A 17,491-nucleotide genomic window follows, 5' to 3' on the forward strand; every position below is an offset into this window, starting at 1 on the left:
CTATACTACAGCATATGCAACTGTTGTGCGAGAGAGAGAGACAGGCACACACCCACACACCCACCCAGGATGTAGCTACTATAGGTGCAGCAAGGGCAGTGACACCATGACAGGGGGGCCATTGACTGTGTGTGTGTGTGTGTGTGTGAGATACTCTACTCACTCTATAATCACTTTCTACTACTCTCTACTACTCTCTACTACTCACTCTCTACTACTCTCTACTCACTCTCTACTACTCTCTACTACTCATTCTCTACTACTCTCTACTGCTCACTCTCTACTGCTCACTCTCTACTACTCTCTACTACTCACTCTCTACTACTCTCTACTACTCACTCTACTACTCACTCTCTACCTACTACTCTCTACTACTCTACTCTCTACTCACTCTCTCCTACTCACTCTCTCCTACTCTCTACTACTCACTCTCTTCTCACTCTACTACCCACTCTACTACCCACTCTACTACTCACTCTACTACTCACCCTACTATTCACTCTACTACTCTCTACTACTCTACTACTCACTCTCTACTCTCTACTACTCACTCTGTACTCTCTACTACTCACTCTCTACCTCTATACTCTCTACCTCTCTACTCTCTATCTCTCGCGCTACCTCTCGCTCTACCTCTCTCTCTGCCTCTCTCTACTACTCTCTACTCTCTACCTCTACCTCTCTACGCGCACACATATGCACATATATATTTAGGTATATATATGCATATGCATTTATATATATATGTATGTGTATGTATATACATACATATATAAACATATATATAATCTGTATATCAATTATGCGGTCGCCAGTAGGTAGATATAGTTAGGACCTATTTTCCATAGGAAATCTGCAACATTCTATTTGGAATAGCGTTGGCGCCGATTGACGAATCTTCGTGAAATTTTCCAAACTTTTGGCCAGCTCCGGTCCGCTCCTATCCTGAAGATTTCACGGTGATTCGTCAAGCGGGGGCCGAGAAAAAAGGGGGGTCCCAAAATTCATTTTCCCCATGCATTTTCCCATAGGACCTGTTGACGCAGCTACAGCCCGAACTGCTGAACGGAATTACACCAAATTTGGCAAAGAGGTAGTCCTCAGTTCAGACTCATGCCTTTTGCTTAAATGGTGTAAATCCGTCGTTCAGTAGTTCCTGAGAAAATTAGAGTTAAAAAGATAGATACATCTATGGCCTCGGAGGATCCGCGCACCCTCCCCGCACCCAGCGTGCACCCTGCCGTGCACAAGCTATATTCTAATTGGCTGTCAACACTCCAGATCAGGAAGTGTTGGCAGCCATCTTGTGCCTTGGTAGAACCGAGGCACAAGAAATCTATAAAACAAACGCGAAAAACGCGACAAGGGGGCAGAATAAAAACACTCTGACCCCCCGAGGCCTGCTCAGGGGGTCCCACAAGGACCCCCAGGTCCAAAAAAAGCATTTAAAAAATAAAAAAAATTTGGCAAGATTCACGCACCCAGCCCGAATTTCGGCCGAAAATTAAAAAAAAGAAGCGCGGAGCTCCCGCGCTTCTTTGGTAATTGGCCCCCGGGGGGCCAAATCCCAGGGGCAGTAATAAAAAAGTACCGCCACCCACCAGGGCTCAGAGGTACTATATGCAGGGGGGCTCACGGCCCCCCCCCGCAGCCCCGGGGACCACCACCCCCCGGGGCTTATAGAAAATGGGTGGGGGGGCCCCACACTGCGGCTCCCCTCCTGGAGACTTGAATAGGCCCTGGGGACCGCCACCCCCCAGGGCTGGCTGCTGCAGTGTCCCGGGGTGCCCACCCCCGGGACATTGTAGTTTGCACTGTAGTTTGCAACCTCCAGGAAGCGCCACGGAGCTGCGTTGCAGAGTTTTGTAAAAAGGGGCGTGGCCTCTGAACACCGCTCTGCAACGCAGCTCCCTGACACATTCTGGAGGTACCTGGTGGGCTAGTTGGCCCCCAGGGGACTGCAGGATTGAAGAGGAATTAATTCCCCAACTTAAAACGCGCCACAGGGCGTGTTTGCACACGTCACCTCAGGCCCCGCCCCCTTCCTTTACCATTGTACAAATATTCCTCTAAAATCAGCCGAACTACAAATTCCGATTTACTCACCTGTTATCAGGAGAGAACCCAGGGCTGCATCTTTTAGACCAGCACTGACCCTGAAAAGTAATTCTAAGTGTACTTACCAGTAACTTGAATTTCCTTCCATAGGAATCCATTTTGTGGTTTTCAGCAGAAAAGTTTCTAAGTGTCCATTTTTGAAACGTACAAATATTCCTCTAAAATCAGCCGAACTATGAATTACGATTTACTCACCTGTTATCAGGAGAGAACCCAGGGCTGCATCTTTTAGACCAGCACTAACCCTGAAAAGTAATTCTAAGCATACTTAACAGTAACTTGTATTTCCTTCCATAGGAATTCATTGTGTGCTTTTAAGTAGAAAAGTTTCTAAGTGTCTATTTTCACAAACTAAAAATATTCCTGAAAAATCGTCTGTATGACTTAAACACATTCTTTCAACTGTTTACAGGAGATTCACCACTGAGTAAGAAAAAGTAACAATAACACTACTTACCTGCTAAGTGAATTTTCTGCCATAGGTTAACATTGGTGATTCTATGTGAAAAATGTTCTAAGTGTCAACTTTTAAAATACAATAATAATCCTTAAAAATCACTACTGTAACCAAAACGCTTTTACTCAACTGTTTACAGGAGATGTCCAAGGACTGAATCTAGCATCCAGTCCTGTGGTTAGAAAAGTAATCCATAAAGTAACTAATTGCATTTGACTAGAAATTCACATTGAGCTCAATGTTGCTTTGTGTTTGAAATTGTGTTGCCCATTGCAACAACTGCAACTACTGTACTTAAAAGTCTATTGCCTATTTGCAAAGTATTTAAACTAAAATGATTCATTCTGAGAAAGTATATTTTGTATTGTAATGTATAATGTAAATAAAAAAATAAAATATCTAAAAATAAACAGTTTAAACAATGTAGTAAATCAGTATAAAAAAATCAGTATAACAATTAATACATTAAAAATTGCCATTTACAAAACCTTTGAAATTCACTGAAAAAACCATAGGTTTCAGGCCTGATATAGTTAGGAACTAGCATTTAAAAAACCTTTGAAATTCACTGAAAAAAACATAGGTTTCAGGTCTGATGTAGTTAGGAATTAGCATTTAAAAAACCTTAGAAATTCACTGAAAAAACAATAGGTTTTCGGGGTGTTATAGTTAGCTGGACATTTCACTCGAACAAAACCATTGAAATTCCTCCGATATAGTTAGTTGTACTAACTACATCTCGCGCGCCCGCAATCCACTGCTGATGATGTTACATATTACATCATTCATGACATGGTCAGTGACATCACTGATGACATCTCAAATGACGGGGGGGCAGAGAAAAAAGGGGGTCCCAAAACGTGTTTTTTACATGTTAATTTCCATAGGAAGCTTTAGACAAGGCTACAGGTCGAACGGGTGAATGGAATTACCCCAAATTTGGCAGGGAGAAGGGTCTTGGTCTAGTAAGCACACTTTTGTTTATTTGGTGTAAATCCATTCAGTGGTTTTTGAGAAATATCGAAATTTACAGATAACGATATTTGGGAATTCTGCCATCTGATTGGCTGAGGCGTTACGAGCACGAGCTTGCTGCTGATTGGCTGTGAGCGCTGTGAGCGTTTGCAACTAAGAAGTGATGTTGGCCGACATTTTGTGATTTCGTTGAAGCGAGTAAGGGGAAAAGGGCAAAAAATGTGGGAAAGAGGAGGGTAGGAGCACTGTAACCTTTGTGGGGTGTTTAGGGTGTGCTATAGAGGGGGTGCGAAGTGAACTAATCATACCTACCGGTATGAAAGTTCTAGGCTACGAAAATTAAGTGAGGTATTGGCTAGTGTGTGATGTTTCTAAGGTGAGCTTGTGCGCGACTCGAGGATTAAAGCGTGAGCCCACACTGTGTGTCTTATGCTATTCAGTATAAACTCTTTCATCCAATTTTTATCCAATTGGAAATGTCAGAATCAGCTTAATCAAAGAATGAATTCACTGAGGTGAAGGTCAAACTGTTTCAGACAATATCATAAACTGGAGTGTAACTGTTATATTATGTTGTAGGTTTATGTGTGGCTTTTTCCTGATGAAGACGCAGTTTGCGTCGAAACGCACGTCGAAAAGATTCAACCTGTCTGCCACAAAGAAATGTTTACATATGTAATTGTGTTTTCTGATTCTGAAATTTCTGGGTACGGAAAATATGTATTGTCTAGAGTCTCATGGAAGGAGGAAGTGTTGGCCGCCATTTTGTTATTCCGTTGAAGCGAGTAAGGGGAAAAAAGGGCGAAAAAAGTGGTAAATAGGAGGGTAGGAGCACTGTAACCTCTGTGGGGTGTTTAGGGTGTGCTATAGAGGGAGCCTCGTAACGCCGCGGTGAAGGTAAGGTGGTTTATTTACCTTTAACCTTCTTTAAATTATTTTAAAATAAGGGCGGGTGGGAGGCGGGTGGCGGGCAGCTCTGCTTCGCTACGGTGTGTGCGTAGCGCTGCCTGATAAGCCTACTTCGTAAATGGTGAAGCAGGCAGCGCTACGTGCACTCCGTGGGCGAAGCGGAGCACGACGCCCAGGGTTAATATGTGTGCCATTTGAAATCTGGATAACAACTACAAAGGTGAGTTAGAAATGAACAAGGTGTGGTATGTGTTTTATAGTATTCATTAAGTATTTGAGGTGATGTTTTTAATTTTGAAAGTATTTTTTATTTCAAAGTAATATAGTGTTGGTAAAGTGTGGTGTTTTATATTGGTTATGAAATATGCATTACATTTGAGCTGTTGTTATATAAGTATTTTATATATGTTTAGGAATTTTTCACAGAGAAGAAGTGTAGTTTGTCATCTTTATAGGACTGTATTGTTTTGAAAATGAGGCACAGCATTAATTTGAGTTTGTAATGTATTTGGGGAGATAAAGAAAATGTTGCACGTTTGCAACTGATACTTTTTGTGGAAATAGTGGGGTGGGGGTAGTGGTGGTAGGAGACGTATGTGTTATTAAATTAAAAGTGATAAAACAAAATGCAGAAATGTTATGTGGGCAGATTGTGGTCTTATTTTTGACACTGAGAGGTAGGTTTGAATGTAAGCCAGGGTAGGTTGTTGTACAGTGGGGCCGTGTACAGTGTTTGGAGATTACATGGAAAGGAGATGGAGATAGGAAAAGTGATACGTTCCTGTTATATGTACGCATAGTTTGAATCATGTGATCCTAAGTTGAGATAAATATGAATATGGTTTCTAGTTTGCATTTGGGTATAGTAAATACTTTTTGTAGTTTCTGACTAGTGAATAATAAAAAGGTAGCTGTACTAAAATATATGGTAGTAAACATATTAATTATTGTCTTTTCTTATGGAATAGAAGTAGTTGGGGGGTGCTTCTTTAGAAGAGATGTTTTATATATGTGTGAGAGATAAAAAAAATGTAAATGTGCGGTATATTTTTTGTATGAGTTTGTTGATATTAAAGAACTACATGTGATTATAAGTGATACTATTTGCCAGGCTGTGTCGCTATGGCGGATAGATGTAGGTGTTGAAGTGGTTCGTGTTTTACTGATGGTGAGCTTCACTATCCCTTTTGAGACACTCGTCAATTTATTCATTCCATTTAATATCTTTAATATAGATACAGTAAAGGGACTGTATATCAAAAGTTTGGGAATAAGAACTTTGTTTACTCTCCCCATGCCCTGCTATACACTCTACAGAGTCTTTAAACAACTTTCATAACATATAGATGTCTAGCTAGTAAAGGTGGTGTAGTGCAACTGGGCCCATTTATAAACCATGCTATGGGATGGTTTATGTTTTACCCGCCAATTTGCATGTTTGAATACTTTTTGCTGATAAGTGTTCCGGCAGACACCTGTTAAAATTAACGTCGTATATGGTTATAGTGGCGCTACTGGGAATGGTGGGGGTTTCTGTTTGATTTCATATGGTTAAGCAAGGGCGGGGGTGGGTGTGGGGGAGGTGGTTATGTTGCTGATTGAAACACAGAATATTGTAATGTGCAGATGTCGAGCTACTAAAGGTGATCTAGTACCACTGGGAGCACTTATAAAGCGCCCTATGGCATGGGATATGTTTTAGTCGCAAATTTGCATGTTTTAATACGTTTTGCTGGTGAGCGTTTCGGGAGACATCTGTTGAAATTAAGCCTCTGTTTGGCTATAGTGGCGCTTCTACATTTGCTTCGGCTCTTTTTTTTTATTGCGTAAAGTTAAGCAAGGGCGGGTGTTGAGGTGGTGTAGTGGTACTGTGACTATTTATAAACCGTCTTATGGTATGGTGTATGGTTGAGTTGCAAAATCGCAGGTTTTAATAGGTTTTGCTGATGAGCGTTCTGGCAGACACCTGTTGACATTAAGACTATGTATGGCTATAGTGACGGTAACGGAGTGCTGGGGCTCGTTGTTTGATTTCGTAAGGTTAAGCAAGGGATGGGTGGGGGTGGGGGAGGTACGTATGTTGCTGGTTATAAGAACGATATTTGTAACGTGGGCATGTGTAGTTACTAAAGGTAATGTAGTTTCACTGGGCCCATTTATAAACAGTGCTATGGAATGGTTTATGTTTTACCTGCCAATTTGCATGTTTGAATAGTTTTTGCTGATAAGTGTTCCGGTAGACACATGTTAAAATTAAGCCTGTGTATGGGTAAAGTGGCGCTACTAGGAATGGGGGTTTCTGTTTGATTTTGTACGGTTGATTAAAACACAGAATTTAGTAGCGTGCAGATGTCGAGCTACTGAAGGTGATGTAGTACCACTGGGAGGACTTATAAAGTGCCCTATGGCATGGTATATGTTTTACCCGCAAATTTGTATGTTTTAATACGCTTTGCTCATGAGTGTTCCGGTAGACGGTTCTTGAAATTAAGTTCTTGTATTGGTATAGTGTGTTTACTAGGTTTGGTGTAGCTCTTTCTTTAATTTTGTGAAGTTAAGGAAGGATGGGGAAGAGGGTGGTGCAGTGGCAGTGTGAACATTTATGAATCGCTTTATGGTATGGTATATGTTTTTCTTGCAAATTCCCATGTTTTAATATGTTTTGGTGATGAGTGTTCCAGCAGACAGGCACAGAAATTACACAACATTTCTGTGGATAAGATATCTTCGTGCTGATAGACACTCTTGTACTGTGGTGGAAGGCTGATAGCATTGATGGAAAATTATGAAACTTGGTGCCATTGTAGATTTTAATGGAAGGTTACACTGTTTGTTTGTTACTATGGTGTAGTTAGGGTTCTAAATGGGAGAAAAAAAGTGGGGGTGCTCTAAAGGGGGGGGGTGGCAGAGCTCTTAAAGGGGTGTGGGCTATGCAAGTTGGGGCGTGGTCTAAATCAAGATAAGTATCATTGTGTGTTTTAGAAAATCCTCTCCAATTATCGTAGGTTTGGAAAAAAACATTGTTTAAAGGATTTCCATTTCTTCTACAACGTGGGTAACCTAGCGTGATGTCTCCAGTTCTTAGTAGTGAGCAAAATAAGCATGCGTACATGGATGTGCATGCTGTCACTGCAGTGTAATATAAAAAGAAATGTGACTATCTTTGAGAGGGCCAAAAATAGAGCCTGGTAGAGAGTCTTTTGGAGGCTGCCTGAAAATAAGTGCGGGTCCCCAGACCCGACCCATTTAAAGCGCAGTATCCATGCTTCCTAAGCACTGCGCCGTTCAACCATCTTTCACTTGATGGATATATTCCTACTTACTTATATACATAAATCTGTTCATCCACTCATCTTAAGCATCTATGAGCGCACAGAATCAATCCTAAGCATTTATCAGCCCACCCGTCTATCGTAAGTACTGGTCTTTGCATTCATTCATCCTTCCATCCATCCATACATTGATACATTGATCTATGTATCTATCCATTGATGCATCTGGCCATGCACCCACTCGCCCTTTATTCAACCATAAGTTCTTATTTCCGTGCATCGTCCGCCCCGATCTTAAATATGACGTATTTTACTCATCCAGCTACCCTCTCAAGGCATTGAAAAGGCTTGCGAAAAGCATTGACAGGCAGAATTTTTAATAAAGAATAACAAAGCTTTGAGCTACTCTTTGTGGAGCATACTTCAACACCCTTCTCTGGTGGTGTTTTAAACAAAGGTACATCTAGCGAAAGAAATGTAAAGGAGCTTTTAAGTGTAATATGTTAATTTAGAAACATAACGTTTTGTCGAGTTGTTTATAGGTACACTGTTTTAAAGTTGCCGTGACTGACAGATACTGAACACCTGTACTTCTTATATTCGAGAAAGTATACCAGAGAGCTAATTTGGGTGGTGAGAACCTTGAGTTCTATATTTCCATGTGAAGTACAGTATAGGAATATAAAATGAATTGGAAAGCGTTTATGTTCATATTTAAGAGGGGGTGTGAGAACTTAGTGAGGCAGGCAAAGTGTGTGTTTTTGTAGCACTAAAACAAGACCGTGTGTAAGGTGAGAGCAGGTTCGTGCTGGAGTTGCCTTGTTGTGGTTGTTTGCAGAGATTTCGGGGGAGCCTAATTCTTTCAGCAATAGGCAGAGTGGGCATGTAGGGGTTGTAAAAAGGGGTGAAAAAGAACAGAGTCTCCTTTACAAAAAAATGATGTGTTGAAGACCTGTGAAGTACTCGGGTGCGGCTCTGTGTGTGTGCCCGGGAAGCTGTGTCAGAGAGTCCGGGGCAATGGGCGTTGCACGCCTGGTAGTCTGTCTGCTAATCACCCCACGATGATGTTGCTGATGCGTTGCAAAAAGAGAAGGGAAATACTGAGAGAAAATGGCTTTCTTTAAAGGATTTCCCTTCTCCTACAATGCAAGTCACTTGGCATGATGTCTGCACTTCTAAGTAGTGAGCAATGTGCATGCTCTCACAGTGTCACTGCAGTGCAATAAAGAAAAAAAAACGGATTACGTTTGTGAGGTGGGAAAATAGAGCCCTATAAGACCCGTTTCGAGGCTCCCAAAAATAAAGTGCTGGTGGTCACACCCCCACAGACACCCCCTCCAGTTAAAGCCTTGGGTGCAGTGTTATGTTTGCGAAGTTGTTGATAAAATTGTTAGGTAACAATATAAATTTTTATGTGTGCTGTTTGGTTGATAATATCATTCTAAGTACATAGATAAAAAAAATTCAAAATACTATACATAAAGTTGTGTGCAGTGGGTTGCAGATAAAGTGGTGTGGGGTGGTGGGGTGTGGTGGAGAGGTGAAAAGTATGAGGTAGTGCAGTTATATATATAAATTATAAAGGAGTATGTAAATAATTAAATAAATACTTGCTGTATGTTCTATGGCACTCCGTGTCATCCTAGTGCTCATCTGCCGTGCTCCATCACGTAGCAGCACTGGGTCTGGAAGTTGTTAGTGTAAGTTTTGCAATTGTATGTTGGTATTTTAACATAGTGAAGAAATGTGAAAAATAATTGAATCTATTTTTTGTTTTTCAGAAAATGATTTCGTTTGGATTGAAATTTGGAAATGCCTAGAAGAAGTGAAAAAAAAGAAAAGAGAAGGAAAATATATATTTGACGAAAAGGAAAGATCTTGAAGTAGAAAAAAATGTGAGTAGTAGAGAAACTGTTTGTTTGAGTAAAAGCAAAAGACAATTTGTGACAAAAATATTACGAACATTTAATGAGAAAAACATAACACAAAGCAAAAAGAAGAATTTTTCAAGTAAGGTGAAGCAGAGTTCAATTTCAAATATGAGGAAAAGGAAAGATGATAAATAAATAGTATCTGGTACTCGGAGACAAAAACAATTTCAAGAAATTCATCAGAGACTTTTTTGATGTAGAGTGATTCAGAATTTATTGAAAACATGCTGCAAATATAAAAGAAGAATGTTCCAATTCAAAGAGAAGCAGCATATTGAAAGTATAGTGGATACTGCTTTCAATTTGAAACAGAAGTTGTCCATTTTGATTTTAAAGAGATTGAATTTATTGGATAAAATAGTCAAAGTATTGAAAGACAAAAGTAGAAAGAAAAGACTTGTGAAAAGAACCAACTTTTGTAAAATCTTTAGTGGACATTGGAGACATACTTCTAGTACTGAGCCTTTTTTAATGAGGAAAGTTACTTCCAGGACAATAGTTTATCATTTGCAGTTGATACTGGAGGTCGTTCAGGATGGCGTTCCTCTTCCAAAGGAGGAAATGGTTGTTAAAAGTGCAAAAGAGTTAATAGCTGAAGAAGTGCAAGGGAAACGTCCATGAGCTCCTGTGTATAAGTGGAGTTGTAGTAGCATTTGTAGTATTCAACAGGAATCCATTGATATAATGAGAAATTTGCTATGAGAATATACTCAGAAAAGTTTAAAACAGAAGATTAAGTTGTTACAGGGACTAGATCCATGTAATGTAAGCACATTCTCTGGCTTGTCTTTTAAAAAAAGTTTGTAAAAGTGTTTTTCATCATTTGAGGATGTTAGCAGTACACCATTCTGAAATGCGGAACTTTGCAAAGAAACTGTACTATGTAAAAAGTCCTGCATTAAGTTTAAGTGAACTGAATGGAAGTCTTTTATATGGTTCTTTATCAGATGTTCAAAATAAGTGTGATGATATTGAAATGCGATATTTTGATTCAGAAGAGCAGTTCATAGAATGTGAAAGTTTGACAATTACAGATGTTGGAGGAGATGAGAAAGTGATTAGCACTGATCAGTTTGAAGAAGAAATAATGTAGTGTGCTCTGAAATACCAAACGATGTTGTCGACGTACTCATTATAAAAGTCAAAGTAGGAATGTTGATTTGTATTTGAAAAGTGAAAAGGAGAACAATGGTAAGTGGGAAGAATTTGCAACTTACTTGTTTGTTGAAGGTCGATTTGAATTAGGTAGTGATGAACGTATATGTTAATATTGTTACAACAAATTAGAAGAGAACAAAATGCCTGCTAGAGCAGTGCATAATAAGTTGTAGTTAGTAGCTATTCCGCAGGAGCTGGCCAAATTGAATACATATGAGTTGGTTCTAATTCAATCTGTTCATCCTTTTCAAACTATAATTCAGATGGAGCCTAAAACAGGTAAACTGCCACCAACAGACTTGCAAAGAGGGCTGAAAGGAAAAGTGGTGCACTTACCTTTGGATTTTAAGAAAAACATTGAAACTATTGCTGGAGAGAAAGAGGAAGATGAGGCAGTAGGTATTTTAGTAAATGGTGTACCCACAAAGAGTCAAAAAATATGGCAAGAATTTGTGGATGTTAATAAAGTTGAAAAGGCTACCTTATATCTTATAGAGAACAATATTTATTACAAAAATGTAAATGTGGATGAACAGGTAATACGTTTAGAAGATGATTTTGAAATGTCAAGTGGTCAAATAGAGAAAGTGGACAAGTCAAGGACTGAAGAGATTTATGAACATTATACAATATGTCCTTTGTATTCAAAAGAAGTGATAGGAAGTAGCATTGAGTTATTTCAAATGAAAAAAGCACAGGGAACTCCAATGAGTGTATGGGAGAAAAGCTTGGAAGCTCGTTGTTTTCCACAGTTGTTTCCTACTGGAGAACGTGGATGATATGATGACCGGCCTGTACGGATTCCAGCTTCATAATAAGGGTCAACAAGATTATATTCTGAAGATCCTAGATTTTGACAGTGCATCCCAACTATATTTCACCTTTTGTTTGAAAGTGATCTGTCTTTTCTCTCGTATGCAGTGAATCATATACTGGAGCTCATGAATCACTTCTTTCTGCAAAAGAATTTGTGGAGAAAGTTCAAGAAACAGATGAAAATTTAGAAGCACAGTTAATCAATTTGATGGCATGTCAATGTGGAACAAATGAGTATTGGTATCGTCGTCATGGAGAACTCAAGTGTATGTTACGGAACTTAGGTACACCAACATAGTTTGTCACACTAAGCTGTGCAAAGTGTGCATGGGAAGATTTGCTTGAGTTTTTAAGAGAAGCGAATTCTAATATAAATAATGTTGAAATAAAGACTCCTGGTGAACTGTGTTCATTGGATCCTGTACATGTGTGCAGATATTTTAATCATAAGTTTCAAGGTATGATGTCTTTTATCTGTAATAAAAAGAATCCACCTCTTGGAGAAGTTACCGATTTCTTTTGGAGAAAGGAGTACCAAGCAAGAGGTGCACCTCATTTACATATGCTACTATGGGTCAAGAATGCACCTAAATTTGGAACTGATTCTGATGAAACAGTATTGTCTTTCATTGAACAGTATGTGACATGTGAGATTCCAAGAGAAGGAGGAGATAGAAGCGTGAGACAGCAGGTTTTATGTTTCCAAAGTCACCGTTGTGGAAAGTACTGCAGAAGAAAATACAAGTCTAAAGGAAGATTTTACATCAAATGTCGGTTTGGTTTTCCCCGTCCAGTCATTTGTAAAGGAAGAGTAAATTCTTTTTTTTGTTCTGTGAGGCACACAATAATTCGGAAATCTCCAAAGAATACCTACAACTTAAAAAGAACAGAAGTGTCAAAGTATATCAATGACTACAATCCAGTCATTTTAAAAATGTGGAATGCGAACATGGACATCCAGTATGTTGCGGATAACTCAATTGCTGTTGCTTGTTATGTTACATCGTACATAATAAAATCTGAAAAAACAGAGGTGAAACAAATGTGGGAAGAAATTGCACAAGAGAATAGTCTCAACAAAATATTGTACAGCATTAGTTTGAAAATGCTTTCCCACTGAAAAATTGGATCATATGAATGTTCAGACAGCTTGTGTTCTTCAATTTATATTCAAAGTCACATGGAATCATTTGGGTAAGTTTAGGTCTTGCCTGCAAACGAAATAGAGTGTTGAAATCATTGGAAGAAATTGAACAATTAGCAGCAAATGAGCCAGATAGTACAGACATTCTTAAAACTAATATGTTGGACACATACTATCCGAAAAGGAGTCAACATCTGGAATAGCTATGTCTGTATGAAGTACTTCAACATTACTTCTTCAAAAGAAATGTTAAAGAGAATTTAAAAGAAGGAGAGTTTGCAGTAGTTGGATGTCATGGTTGTTTATTAAAACATGCAAAGGGTAATCTTATAAACCACAAGAAACTGAGGGGCCCATTAGGATCTCGGGCGGATCGCCAACGCTCACATGGCAGTGGCGATCTGCATGAGATTCGTCCCCGCCCGCCACCCATTTACCCCTGCCATATTACCATGGTGGGGGGGACCGTGGCAGACGGAAAGACCATGCCAAAAAGAGTTTAATATGGTGGCGGTGTCTGTGAGACACCGCCAGCCACATTACGATGGGCGCGGAAACATGCCTTTCCGTGGCGGCATTGCCGCCAAGGAAAAAAATGCAGGAATTGCTTGTGGGGGCCCGTTGCGGGCCCCCAGGGACTCTGGGGTAGTGGGGGTGCACATGGGGGTGACCTATGGTACCCCCCTGCATTTCAATAGACAACATGGCAGGCACCATGCGGGCCTGTCACATTGTGCATTGGAATGTGCGACATGCATTTTTAGCATTGCGGCGGCGGTGCTTTCAGCTAACCCTGGGTGTAGTTCGCATAGTCGCGCTTTGAAAAGCTACGCGAAGATGTACTTGCACTATGCGAGCTACGCGTAGCTTCTCGAGCTTGCGTAGTTGCTTGGGGTGCCCGTTCGCGATGGCTTTTTCTTGTTCGGGAGTACGGTGAGCGTGTTCGGGGAGCTGTTTGCATGCTCGGGGGATAATATCTTGCGATCTTCCCATGCTGTCACCAATGGGCGTGGCCATCTTGTTTTTCAATTGTCCCGCCCGATCTCGATGCCTTATTTCCTGTTCCGGGTCATGGATAGCGTGTTCGCGATGTGCATTGTCGTGTTCGGGAGCGCATTTTACTTGTTAGCGATGAATAGTGCATGTTCGCGAGAAATATCGCACAAACTTACCCACGTGGTCGTGAATGGGCGCGGCCATCTTGTTTTTCACTCTATGCTATGGTTCTGAGCCTACTTTTCTATTCTCCCTTAATCTTCGTAATCCTTTGTATTTAAAACATTTTTTCTGACTTTCTTAAGTGATCATCTATCTCTCTCATTTTATTTCTACTTTTACTATGTTTTTTTTACTTTTATAAAGTTCTTTCTTTCTTCTTCCCCCTACCTTTTTTTTCCCCTTCTAACTTTTCTTTTCCGCCTCCAACCCACCCCGGAACCATGGCTAAAGGCACACCTAGTGCAAAGGGCAAGGGACCTGCAGGAGCAGACAAGGGCCGCCTGGCTTGCGGCAGAATGTGTCCTGCAGGGGTGCAGGCCCGGCAACTTTTTGGGGAGCCAGAGGTGGCCGCCATTGTCTTTTTCATTCAGCGCCACCTCCCCTTGACCTTGGCAGCAGGCGACAGGCCGGGCTCCGGGTACGTCACCGTCGGTGGGCGAAGGTGCGCCGGGCAGTGTTCCGGTGCTCTGGGGTCCGGCGCACCCATAATCAGCTGGCCCACTGGTGGTCCGACATCCGGGACCGGGAGCAGGACCTGTTGGACCTGCTAGGTGTCGAGGTCGTTGGGCTTGGTGAGTAACTTATTGTGTATAAATTCAATTTGACGAATAACAAGATTACTGCTGCGTGCTACGCGTTGCTGGTAAATTACGTTCCAAAAAGCAAAATCTTCTGTGATTGTAGGACCCAGGTGCTCGGTGGTACTCTTACTTGTCTGCAACTTAGTTTGCACTAGCTTGTGCTGATTATGTAAGAGTTTATTTTAGAGAACTGAAGTTAGGAAATGCGATTTGCTAGAGAGACTCTAGTCCTTCCATTGGCCTACTGTGAAATAGTGGTGGATGGATATTGGATACTAGGTTTAGTTTGTTAGTATTAGTTAATAATTGTTTTATGCGGTCTGCGTGACGCCTCCTCTGTCCCTGAGTGCTGCTTACCCCAGTCCTCCGTAGAACCTTTTGTACTTTGTTTAGTGAGTGGTAGGCTTAGCATGGTCAGTCAGTAGCAGAACTAGATTAGAATCGTGCAACCAACCCACAATTTGTTGTATGTATGCACAAATTTATGCATGTGTCCTCCATTTCATCTATGCATTTGATGGCTGAAAAAAATGAAAATGCAGACTTAGTGAACAATTGGCCCGTCTGGAATAGGTGGTGTAGGTCAGGTGGTACTTACTAGGCTTCGTTAGTATTTGTAATCAGAATGATTATGAAACACTCGAGTGTTCATAAATAAGTAGACGATCTGTGAATGCAGGAAGCAGCAAGTAGTCGATCCATCTGATTAGATAGGTCAATTTCATTGCAATAGTAGTTTCCTAAAATGTTTTTTTACTTATTTTTCCAAATGATTTATTATTATTTGTTTCACAGCACTCCTTAATGTTTGTCTCTTTCTTTATTATATTTTACATGATCATCAGCACCACCCAGGGGCAAGAAGACAGGGTCGGCGGGAGAACCACAGGACCGCTCCTCTACCGAGGCTCCTGCTGCTGGCCCCAGTAAGTCCTCCAGTGGTTATATTAACAGTTATATTTCCCTAACTTTTACTGCATCTTTTTTTTCCGAACTATAAATTATGGTTCCACTTTCTAATTCTATTTTTTACAAAAGCTTCTTTGACCTTGATTTTTTCTGACTTTTTTTTAGTGATCATCTATCTCTCTCTTTCCTTAAGTTTATATTTTGCATTTTATTTCTACTTTTACTATGTTTTTTTTACTTTTATAAAGTTCTTTCTTTCTTCTTCCCCCTACCTTTTTTTCCCCTTCTAACTTTTCTTTTCCGCCTCCCACCCACCCCGGAACCATGGCTAAAGGCACACCTAGTGCAAAGGGCAAGGGACCTGCAGGAGCAGACAAGGGCCACCTGGCTTGCGGCAGAATGCGTCCTGCAGGGGTGCAGGCCCGGCAACTTTTTGGGGAGCCAGAGGTGGCCGCCATTGTCTTTTTCATTCAGCGCCACCTCCCCTTGACCTTGGCAGCAGGCGGCAGGCCGGGCTCCGGGTACGTCACCGTCAGTGGGCGAAGGTGCGCCGGTCAGTGTTCCGGTGCTCTGGGGTCCGGCGCACCCATAATCAGCTGGCCCTCTGGTGGTCCGACATCCGGGACCGGGAGCAGGACCTGTTGGACCTGCTAGGTGTCGAGGTCGTTGGGCTTGGTGAGTAACTTATTGTGTATAAATTAAATTTGACGAATAACAAGATTACTGCTGCGTGCTACACGTTGCTGGTAAATTACGTTCCAAAAAGCAAAATCTTCTGTGATTGTAGGACCCAGGTGCTCGGTGGTACTCTTACTTGTCTGCAACTTAGTTTGCACTAGTTTGTGCTGATTATGTAAGAGTTTATTTTAGAGAACTGAAGTTAGGTAATGCGATTTGCTAGAGAGACTCTAGTCCTTCCATTGTCCTACTGTGAAATAGTGGTGGATGGGTATTGGATACTAGGTTTAGTTTGTTAGTATTAGTTAATAATTGTTTTATGCGGTCTGCGTGACGCCTCCTCTGTCACTGAGTGCTGCTTACCCCAGTCCTCCGTAGAACCTTTTGTACTTTGTTTAGTGAGTGGTAGGCTTAACATGGTCAGTCAGTAGCAGAACTAGATCAGAATCGTGCAACCAACCCACAATTTGTTGTATGTATGCACAAATTTATGCATGTGTCCTCCATCTCATCTATGCATTTGATGGCTGAAAAAAATGAAAATGCAGACTTAGTGAACAATTGGCCCGTCTGGAATTGGTGGTGTAGGTCAGGTGGTACTTACTAGGCTTCGTTAGTATTTGTAATCAGAATGATTATGAAACACTGGAGTGTTCATAAATAAGTAGACGATCTGTGAATGCAGGAAGCAGCCAGTAGTCGATCCATCTGATTAGATAGGTCAATTTCATTGCAATAGTAGTTTCCTAAAATATTTTTTTACTTATTTTTCCAAATGATTTATTATTATTTGTTTCACAGCACTCCTTAATGTTTGTCTCTTTCTTTATTATATTTTACATGATCATCAGCACCACCCAGGGGCAAGAAGACAGGGTCGGAGTCGGCGGGAGAACCACAGGACCCCTCCTCTACCGAGGCTCCTGCTGCTGGCCCCAGTAAGTCCTCCAGTGGTTATATTAACAGTTATATTTCCCTAACTTTTACTGCATCTTTTTTTTCCCAACTATAAATTATGGTTCCACTTTCTAATTCTATTTTTTACAAAAGCTTCTTTGACCTTGACTATCTGTTTCCAAATTCTGTTTATCCCTGCCTCTAACTAAGTTCCTTCTAACTGCCTCTGCTATGACTCTCTGTACTACTACTAATACTATTATTCTGTCTGTAGCGAAGCTTGCACAGTTGCCCACTCTTTATGGAACGTTTTCTTTGGAATAATAAAACTCTGATTGACCAATAGCTCTAGCCACTGTGTCCTGTCCTTTGGGTTGTCCTCTTCTAGTCTTCTCAATGTTGAGGCTTAGACAATTCCCACAAACAAA

This window comes from Triturus cristatus, chromosome 11, assembly GCF_964204655.1.
Source record: "Triturus cristatus chromosome 11, aTriCri1.1, whole genome shotgun sequence".
Lineage (NCBI taxonomy): Eukaryota > Metazoa > Chordata > Amphibia > Caudata > Salamandridae > Triturus > Triturus cristatus.